Source organism: Moschus berezovskii, chromosome 1 (assembly GCF_049115385.1).
Source record: "Moschus berezovskii isolate FMDL1 chromosome 1, NW_MosBer_1.0, whole genome shotgun sequence".
NCBI classification, from domain to species: domain Eukaryota; kingdom Metazoa; phylum Chordata; class Mammalia; order Artiodactyla; family Moschidae; genus Moschus; species Moschus berezovskii.
In genome coordinates this window covers 37,807,801-37,818,918 of record NC_142460.1, presented here as the reverse complement: position 1 = coordinate 37,818,918, position 11,118 = coordinate 37,807,801, and the positions used below count along the sequence as shown (strand labels likewise).

Here is an 11,118-nt window from a genome sequence, read left to right as displayed (position 1 = left end):
GGGAGAAGATCTGAGAGACTTGCGTCCTGGACGTTATACGTAGAATTTACTTAGAGAAGACAGTGATTGGCCATATCAAATACTGCTCACAGGTCAAGTAAGATAAGACCTGAGAACTCAGTCACTGGTTTCAGTCATACTTGTGTCACTGGTAATTTTAATAACAGGGCCAGGTAGGGTAAGCCAAGTGAGGCATTTGCGTTGGTTGCCAAAAATCTCAGTATTTTAATGCAATTAAATGATATCTTAATATACAATGTTAAAAAAATAAAAATTAATGCAAAATCCAAAGGGAATGCAATATGCAAAGTTTAGAAAATGAAAGAATTGTAACAGTACCCTGCTAAGCCATATTGGATACTGAGGCAAAAGGAAATATCAATAATACTGAGCCTGTCTTTTAAACATTTGATTATTTCACTGTGAACTTTGGCATTAATTTTGACTTCGAAATATTCCCTGAAAATTATTTATCTTCATAGATGAATTTTTATTGCCTCTTGCATTTTGTACCCAACACAAGGTACAAATTTTATTGCCTCATTTATCTCACTGTAGTGCTGTTCCTGCTTAACAGAAGTATTCTCATTTGAGAGATAAGGGTGAAAGTTTAATTGGAGACTGGGGAGGGAAGTGTTGGTGGATCGAGGAGAGAGAAGAGTGAACAGATCAGGAAAGGACTGGATGATTTCTCCTCCAGCCTGGATCTAGGAAAGAAGAGACGTGGAACAGATCTGGTGCCTACCCACATACGACCTGACACTTTCATGTAACCTGATGGAGAAATACATGTTTGTTTTTACAAGGCTCTGCGATTTGGGAGTTGTTACCACATTGAAGATGATCTATAAAGGTTCTCTTCCATTGGGAGCAGAACTTTGAGATCTTACTAAGTAAAGAATCTTAATTAGCAGAGGCACTGTTTTAAGGCAAAGGGAGTATAGTGCTTATATTTTATGGGTCATTGTGTTTTGAATATTTTAGTTAGTTGAACTAGTTTTCAATTTCTTCTGGTCATTTTATTTTCCTATTCTAATTTAAGGGAGTTGGTTATGGTAAAATTTATAGTTTATTTCACTGATTGTAGAATATCCTCATAAAGCAGTGAAAAACTATAGAGAGGATAATGATAATCTAGATGAAGTACCTCAGGAGGTTTTGGGAGGAGATCCTTTTGTGACTATGCCAGAAAAATTTAATTGTATCATTAAAATTTTTGTTTGGAACGGTAAATATGACAAGTTTGTAAATTGATCCTGGGTAGTGCAAGCTGTGAACTCTAATACATTTGAAAGGCATCAGAAAATGAGTAGGAGGCTCACTTTGCTTACTTTATAGAGAACTGGGTGAGACATAAAGTCTTTTTGACTGATCCCTAGAATCAGTGAGGTGGCCTGTGTCGTAGGCTCATACAAGCGGGTTCTCTACTTTGGTTTTGAAATCTTTAGGGGAGGGACATAGACTCATAGACAGTTAAAGAGTTTTAAGTCTCAGTGTTAAATACTAATTCTGGTGGATATTGTGACATCCCATGAGTGCATGCTAAGTCGCTTCAGTCATGTCCGACTCTTTGTGACCCCATGGACTGTAGCCTTCTAGGCTCCTCTATCCATGGGATTCTCCAGGCAAGAATACTGGAGTGGGTTTCCCTGCCCTTCTCCAGGGGATCTTCCTGACCCAGGGATTGAACCCATGCCACTTACGTCTCCTGCACTGCATTGGGAGGTGGGTTCTTTACCACTAGTGCCACCTGAGATACCTTCTCGTTAAACTATCCCATGGTGAGACTTGGACACATGCTTCCCTTGTTCTGAGTCTTGGATTCCAGTTTTCTCTCAGATGTGTTAGTGACTGATGTACTTTCCAACCAGATGTTATTGATTTGTTACACAAGTTGATTTCTCTTGGCATATAATGAAGCATCCAGACTGGTACACCCAGATTCTGAAGGAAAGGTAATAAACCATTTCAGCAAAGATTTAAAAACTTCAAGGCAGAAGTAAAGCAAGTCTAGAACAAGATAAAAGGATGTTATAGTATCACTTCAAATGTCAGTTTGTAAACACTGTGACGTGCATTCCCGTTTGTGGGTGTCTGTGTGTTAGTCACTCAGTCGTGCCCAACTCTTTGCGATCCCATGGACTGCAGCCCACCAGGCTTCTCTATACATGGGATTTTATAGACAAGGATACTGAAGTGGTTTGCCATTTCCTTCTGCAGGGGATCTTCCTGACCCAGGGATCGAACCCAGGTCTCCTGTACCGCAGGCAGACTCTTTATCGACTGAGCTACCAGCCCAAATAAAGTCACAGTAGGTAAGGACGTGTTAAGGATGACTTCGACAGGATTGTTAATCACAAAACTGGAAAAAAGTAAACTACCCAAATAGGTGAACAGTCAAACAATCCTACATCCATACTAGCAAGTAATATGCAGACACAGAAAATAGTGAATTAGGTTAATCTAAGTAATCTCTTAGGAAATTCCATAAATACTTTTGTAGAAATTAGAGAAGTATATGTATAGTATTTGCTTTTTTAAACCACATCAATGTTCAAGGAAGAAGCAGAAAGAGAACCCAAACTGAAATCACATTTTGGCAAATTGGCTTTTGCCCATCACCCACCAACAGAAATGGGCTTCCCTTGTGGCTTAGCTGGTAAAGCATCCGCCTGCAATGTGGGAGACCTGGGTTTGATCCCTGGGTTGGGAAGATCTCCTGGAGAAGGGAAAGGGAAAGGCTACCCACTCCAGTGTTCTGACCTGGAGAATGGGGTTGCAAAAGTCCATGGGGTTGCAAAAGCCAGACATGACTGAGCGACTATCACTTTCACTTTCTTTCACCAACAGAAATAAGCATGCAAACACACACTTGTACTTCCTCTTACTATGAGCAATACAGTTTTATTTTTTTTATTCTTCTTCCTATTTATCCTATTTCATACTTTAAAATGATGATCATAACCAAATGATTGATTTCACGACAGTGGGGTTGCAAAAGCCAGACCTGACTGAGCAACTTTCACTTTCTTTCACCAACAGAAATAAGCATGCAAACACACACTTGTACTTCCTCTTACTATGAGCAATACAGTTTTATTTTTTTATTCTTCTTCCTATTTATCCTATTTCATATTTTAAAATAATGATCATAACCAAATGATTGATTTCACGACCCACTGATTTATTAATATCCATGATTCAGAAATAATCATTTTTCACAGGTACACCTGTTACTTCTCTGTCTTCACTTTCTTAATTTCTTCATGTGATGTTAACAATTGATCCCTCCTGTAGTATCCTGTGATAAAGCAGTTTTGCAACTTTAATAATCATGTGTAGATTTATTTGTGGTGAGATGGCACTAGGTAATAGTCCTATAAGCTCAGACCACAGGGAACAAATCACTATGACTTGGGGAATGATTAGAACATAGTTGCCTACTCAGAGCAGGGTAAATCTGTGAGTGAGAACCCATTTTTATTTTGCAGTTATCAAAGTTCTTTCACATAACTCTCCACTTCTAATGAACTGATGAGATAGAGACAAGAAGAATATTTACAGAAGGGATCATAAGAACATCCTGAGAAGAACTCAAGATAGAAAAAGAGAGTCAAGACCATTATATACAAGGTTAGTTCAAAGATGCCTCATTTAAAATAATATACAGCTTAAAGTGTGCATACAGTGGAATATTGTGTGCGTGTGTCTTAGTCACTCAGTTGTGTCCCACTCTTTGAAACCCCATGGACTGCAGCACACCAGGCTTCCTTATCCTTCACTGTCTCCCAGAGTTTGCTCAAACTCGTGTCCATTGAGTTGGTGATGCCATCCAACCATCTCATCCTCTGTCGCCCCCTTCTCCTCCTGCCCTCAGTCTTTCCCAGCATCAGGGTCTTTTCCAATAAGTTGGCTTTTCACTTCAGGTGGCCAAAGTATTGGAGTATCGGCTTCAGCATCAGTCCTTCCAATGAATATTCAGGGTTGATTTCCTTTAGGATTGGCTGGTATGATCTCCTTGCTGTCCAAAGGACATGCTTAGAAATCAGAATCTAAGTTATGATCCTAGCTATGTGAGTAAAATATATTTGCATAAAAAAGATCTTAAGACTTGCTCCTAGGTAAGTCTATGGAAAGCCCGAATGACTTCCTTTTTATAAATTCATGGTCCAAACTGAAATATTAAGTCATATTTAATCCCATTTTAGGATGGCATCTATTTAGTGTAGTGATAATTCTGATTTGAGGTATTCATAGTGGTTGGGATTTATGCTGCCCTGATGTCAAGGGCATACTAAATAATTATCCTTTGTGTAAACACATTGAAAATGAACCTGAGAGATTTACAACTATTATTTATTAACTCAGAGTATATTTGTTTATTAAAATTTCTATCCTCATAACATCTTAAGAAGATATATGTTTTGCTTTTGTGTGAGAAAGGAATAGAAAGTATAAATCTGTAGTTGTAATAGTTAGGGGTGAAAGTAGGGGTAAGGATTAAAGGTGTCAAGTTCCCAGAGTCCTTTAGAAAATGACTAGGTTCCATGAAGGTCCCTGAATCTGCACACCATGAATACATTTTGCTCCCTTCTCATTCCTACCTTTAGGAATCTTAGTATTTAATATAAGATTTTAAGGTTCAATCTTAATTTTATAATCACTTTTCACGAAAGCCAAAAATAGTGATTAAGATGGATTATTGCCTATTCGTATGGATTCTTAGATTCTTGAAACTGGTCTTCTTATTGAGGATCTCCTTTACATATATTTCCCTTATACTTGATCTAAATCCACAAATATTGGACAACTTTTCATTCTGTGTCCATGCCACTCTAGAACTCTGAACTTGATTTGCCCTTGAGGCTTCTGGTTCTAAGTTGTGGCTCCTCAGAGAACATGACTACAAGTGACTCACTGAACCTTGTTACTTATTGGAAAAACTCAACCTCTCCTACTCATATATCCAATCCTGATGCCCCCAAAACTCAACACTGGCACTGTGTCAGTTGTTTTTACTAATTAAAAAGTGAAAAGAGTATTTAAAGCCTTTGTTGATTAAGTGATTTATGTTTTGTTCTTTTTCTATTTCTCACTCATGAAAGAGATATGGAGACTTATATTATTCTTGATCGGTTCCAAATGATCCTCCAGACATGGGCCAAGTTCATGGTCATGTTTTTTGTTTTTTACAAATAGATGTGGTCAGTTTCTCGTGTCTGACTCTTTGTGGTCCCATGGACTGTAGCCCACCAGGTTCCTCTGCCTATGGAATTTTCCAGGCAAGAATGTTGGAGTGGGGTGCCATTTCTTATTCCAGGGGATCTTCCCAATCCAGGGGTTGAAGCTGCATTTCTTCCATCTCCTGCATTGGCTGGTGGATTCTTCACCACTAGCGACCCCCGAGAAGCCACAGATGGATTACATTACACAAATAAGGATATGACTTTACTCAGAAAATTCTTTAAAAAGAAATATGTTAATCATTCAATCAACTTATAAGAATGAATTCTTATCGCTTATGTGTTAAGGAGCCCTATTTATTTTTGCCTATGAAATAACATATTTAAAAATAGCTCATAAAGGAGCATGGTCATGCTAGAGTTAGCAAAAGCCCCAGAATTCTTCATGCTTTGCTCTTCCTCCTGCATGTGAACTGCCCTTTTCTGCACCCTCATCACCTATCCTTTCACACTTTATTATCTTTATAAAAAGGAAGGAGACAACATACAAAATTAATTTAAGTAAAGGTCTGCATTACAACTGAAAGCCATTAACTGGCAGCCGTTTACCAAAGCACAGGCAAAAATCAATTTTAATTAGTATTTTTGGCTTTAATGAAAAGTGAATACAAAATTGGCATTTTAGCTAATACTGTTGAGATTTATGTTGAGGTGATACTAATTAATTTTCTGTTGAATTGCTGTGAGCCTTGAATATCTGCGATAAGATCATATATTTGCTGATCCCAGGGCTGCATCAGCATTTCAGAGTTTCATAACAACAGGCTTCCTAGTGGTTTACAGGCATATTTCACACTACTTCTCCTAAGTTGCAGGCTATTATTATTTTTTTCATAAAAGACTGTTATAAGCAATCAAATTTCATATCATTTTATTAATTAGGGAGGTTTAATTTTAATGTATCTTGAATGTTAGCCAAAGAACCTGTTACTCCAAATACAGCTTTCTTTTGTTGTTACCAGTGGTATAGAAAGGACATGATATACTTTAAGTAGAGAACACTTAATGAATGATTTCTCTTTATTTCCTTACTTTTTCTCTTATTTTTATTATATTGGTAATAAATTGCCTACTAAACTTAGTAATACATGTTTTAGATCCAATTGAAAGCAGTAAATAAACAATTAAGCTTTACAACCAACTCTTGTCATATGATTTGAGTTTCAAGTGCTTTTCAGCTTGCATTAACTGTGATAATTTCTTCCTCTCCCCACATTTATTTAAAGAAAAAACTGATGACTGCAGGCTTAAAATATATATATATATATACTTTTGCCTTATAGGCTAAAAATCTGAATGCTTGCATTAATTTTATTTGACCTGTTGTTAGAAAGTCATTTTCTTCCTTTGTTGTTGTTTTTGACTGTCATAGAGATATAGGAGGCATAAGCTTGACTCCACTGCAAGGGTGGCCTGGAGAGAGAGGGATGGTGTTGGAATCCTGACTGTAACAATCGTTGGCTTTAGGGCCTTGGGTAAATTACTTAACCTCTCTAAGCCTCACTTTTCTCACCTGTATAATGGAAATAACTATGTTTGTGTCAAAACAGATTTTGAGTATTTAAAATATATAAATACATTAATGTAAATCCCTTAACCAATATCAGTTATTATTTTGGAAATGAAATCCTATTTGTTAACATTATCTTATTATGTACTGAAATATGTATAAACTTGGGTTATATTTTAAGATCCAAGTTCAAGTCATACAAATGTATTTAATCATATATTATGTATTATAATCATAAAAATCTGAATGTAATTTAAGAATAAATTATTAATCAAAAATTCAAAATGAGGGCTTCCCTGGTGGCTCAGTGAAAAAGAATCTGTCTGCTAATGCTGAAGATAAGGGTTCAATCCCTGATCTGGGAAGATCTCACAAGCCTTGGAACCACTAAGCCTTTGTGCCACAACTGTTAAGCCTGTACTCTGGAGCCCGGGAGCCACAACTACTGAAACCCATGCACCCTAGAGCTTGTGCTCTGCAACAAGAGAAGCCATTGCAATGAGAAACCCATGCACTGCAACTAGAATGTAGACCCTGCTTGGTGCAACTAGAGAAAAACCTGTGCAGCAATGAAGACCCAGCACAGCCAAAAATAAGTAAATAAATAAAAATTTAAAAATTCAAAATAGCAGAACATATAAATTAGTAGCTATAAATTCTTGTTGTTGTTCAGTTGCTAAGTTGGGTCCAAGTCTTTGTGACCCCATGAACTGCACACACTAGACTCCCCTGTCCTTCACTGTCTCTTGGAGTTTGCTGAAACTCATGTCCATTGAGTCAGTGATGCCATCCAACCATCTCATCCTCTGTCACCCCCTTTTCATCTTACCCTCAATCATTCTCAGCATCAGGGTTTTTTCCAATGAGTTGGCTCTTTTCATCAAGTGGTCAAAGTATTGGAGTTTCAGCTTCAGCATCAGTCTTTCAATGAATATTCAGCGTTGATTTCCTTTAGGATTGACCAGTTTGATCTCCTTGCTATCCAAGGGACTCTCAAGAGTCTTCTTCAGCACCACAGTTTGAAAACATCAACTCTTTGATGCTCAGCCTTCCTTATGGTCCAACTCTTACATCATTGCATGACTACTAGAAAAACCATAACTTTGACTATATGGACCTTTGTTGGCAAAAATTCTTAGAATTTTAGAATAGACTCAATAGAATAAATTCAAATAAATGAGTCATCTAGTCCAACCTTTTTTCTTTAAAAAATTAGTAAACTAAGCCTCACAGAAGTTAAATGACTTGGTTTATGATTCATTACTGAATATCAGAGGAATGGCTCAGTTAAGTCTACTTTGGTGGCAAATTTTATGATCTTACATGTGTATTTTTACATGTCAAAGGGAGGCAATGTAAAATCTACTCACTACAGATTAGCAATAACTTTGTGAGAGAAAGCTACCTTATGTGGTTTAGATTTGGACAATATAATGTGGGAAGTTGAACATTAAAAAAGGAACTCTTAGACTTTAGAGAATTAGAAAAAATATTGCTTCTTTTCATTCTTGCCCAAAATGTTAGACAGACTATCACAGAATCCAATAGACAATGTACTATAGGTTTGAGGGACAAGTATGCACTTAAAATCCCATCTAAAGTTTTTAAGACATCCATGAACATCCCTGTTGAAAAGCATCTGAAAATATTTTCTATTTCAAAGATTTAAGTTTTCATTCAGGAAGTAATATTTACTTTTTTTCCCCAAAAGAATTTTCAGAGCATGGCATACATATGAATAAACACCTATTAATCAGGTCTTGGTTGAATGGCTCTATTCTATCTACTTTCCTGTGAAAACACTCTTACCCCACTTGACTGATATGGCCTCATGTTTGGGACCACAGGATCTGTAGGAGGTATTACATGTCTCAGAACTATAGCATGTGTTTTTTTTTTTTTTTATGGTGTTAGTTTCTTTGTGTATTTTTGTGTGTGTTTGTTTGGTACTGAGGAATCATAGAATTCTAAATAAGAATGGAATGTGAGGGATTATTTACTCTAAAATTCTCATTTTGCCGATGAGGAATTTGAAGAATTGGAGGAGTTATAAAACTTGCCACTGTTACCCAGCCAGTATGAAGAAAATCTGGGAACTATAATCTAGGCAATCTAAATCATATATGGTTGATCTTTCCTTTATTCAATATATCCAATATAGTCTACCAATAGGTAAACATATAGTCTACCAATAGACTATCCAATAGCCTACCAATAAGGTAGGTGTTTGGTTTAAAATGAGCTTCTTATCATATTACTATTATCATTTGATATTAGTAAACTCCCATGTAAACTATTTTAAGAGAAAAATTCTCTGGAATACAAGGTGAAATAATGGAGATATGGATCTATGGTATGGCATGATTGTGGAAATGCAGATGACCAGGTTCTGGCCATTTTCTTTCTTAACTAAATTCACAATAGTCTTATGCATGCAGCAAAATGACAATGTTAAACTATAGTGGGTAATTTAAATTGCTCCTGTGACTTGGAGAAATGTCTATATGAGATGGTAAAGTACAATTGTAAGATTGCCTCATAGATTTAGAGCAGGAGAAGCTGGTTAAATTCTCTTAATGATTTAGGTCACTGAGATAATTGCCGGATGAATCCAGGTCCACCGTAGGAGCAGGTTAGCCTAGAAGAAACAGACATTCATTGCAGGACTGAGTTCAGGGTCACTTGATCTGAACAGTCACAAAGAGCCCACACTTAGAAGGGACCCATCCTTGGTGTAATGCTTTGTTACCGCAGTCTTGAAATTCTTAATGATGTTATCTTTGCAGTTGTGCTTTGTAAGTGAAGTCTGACGGGACAATGGATCATGTCTGTGAGCAGAAGAGATACACACGGTATGCGTGTCTGCTGTTTCTTGACACTCCATCCTCACGTTGTTCAGGATGTTCCATAAGCAGAGAATTCCAGTGGACCTTAGTGTATGGGACTTCAAAGAGACTCAAAGCTTGTTAGCTGCACTGAGTAAACAGGGTGCTGACAGCCAAGAGGTTATGATTTTTGTTCTAGCCAGAACTTGCTTAAAGAGCAGAAAAAAGAGAAACACAAATGACCACAGAACCCTATAATGTTCCTTCTTACTCATGCTACTTCTCTTTATAGCCAACAATTTATGATGAAAATGATGGCATAAAAGGTTAAAGAAAGAGCAACCTGCAATTTCCTTTCCTTTCAAACTTTTTTTCACTCATCAGTAGCCAGATGTAGAAACTGTAGGTGAAATCTGCATGTATTAAGAAGTGAAATAAAAATGGTTGAGTTACTTTTGTGCTGTTTCCATTTTCCTGGTATGAATGAATACACATGAGTGGATGAGCTCCCAAACCAATTTGTATGATGTTGATGATTTAGCATACAAGTTAAATGCTGTTATATTTTCATTAAAAACTAACATTGTGCAATATCAAGATAAACAGTAAAAGCCATGCTGGTAATTTAAAATGTCAATTTTTCTTCACTTAATTCAGTTCAGTTTAGTCTCTCAGTTGTGTCAGACTCGGTGACCTCATGGACTGCAGTGTGACAGGCTTGCCTGTCCATCGCCATCTCCTGGAGCATGCTCAAACTCATCCAAGGGGTCGGTGATGCCATTCAACCATCTCATCCTCTGTTGTCCCCTTCTCCTGCCTTCAATCTTTCCCAGTAGCAGGGTCTTTTCCAATGAGCTGGTTCTTCGCATCAGGTGGCCAAAGTATTAGAGTTTCAGCTTCAGCATCTATCCTTCCAAAGAATATTCAGGACTGATTTCCTTTAGGATGGTCTGGTTGGATCTCCTTGCAGTCCAAGGGATTCTCAAGAGTCTTCTCCAACATCGTAGTTCAAAAACATCAATTCTTCGGAGCTCAACTTTCTTTATTATCCAACTCTCACATCGATACGTGACTACAAGAAAAACTGTAGCTTTGACTAGATGGACCTTTGTACGCAAAGTAATGTCTCTGCTGTCTATGTTGGTCATAGCTTTTCTTCTTAGGGGAAGAGTGTCTTTTAATTTCATGGCTGCAGTCACCATCTACAGTGATTTGGGAGTCCAAGAAAATAAAATCTTTCACTGTTTCCATTGTTTCCCCATCTATTTGCCATGAAGTGATGGGACCGGATGCCATGATCTTAGTTTTCTGAATGTTGAGTTTTAAGCCAGATTTTTCACTCCCCTCTTTCACTTTCATCAAGAAGCTGTTTAGTTCTTCTTCACTTTCTGCCATAATGGTGGTGTCATCTGCGTATCTGAGGTTATTGATATTTCTCCCTGCAATCTTAATTCCACCTTGAGCTTCAGCCAGCCCAGCATTTCGCATAATGTACTCTGTATATAAGTTAAATAGGCAGGGTGACAATACAGCCTTGATG

General features: G+C 37.3%; 1 long non-coding RNA gene across 1 annotated transcript; it reads left to right on the top strand.

Moving 5' to 3' along the window:
• The first annotated feature begins 2,272 nt into the window (after positions 1–2,272).
• On the top strand, positions 2,273–9,919 carry LOC148778712 (uncharacterized). The gene is made up of 3 exons (XR_016037643.1): positions 2,273–2,315; positions 3,492–3,633; positions 9,540–9,919. It is a non-coding gene; the product is annotated as an uncharacterized LOC148778712 (long non-coding RNA).
• Positions 9,920–11,118: the final 1,199 nt, after the last annotated feature.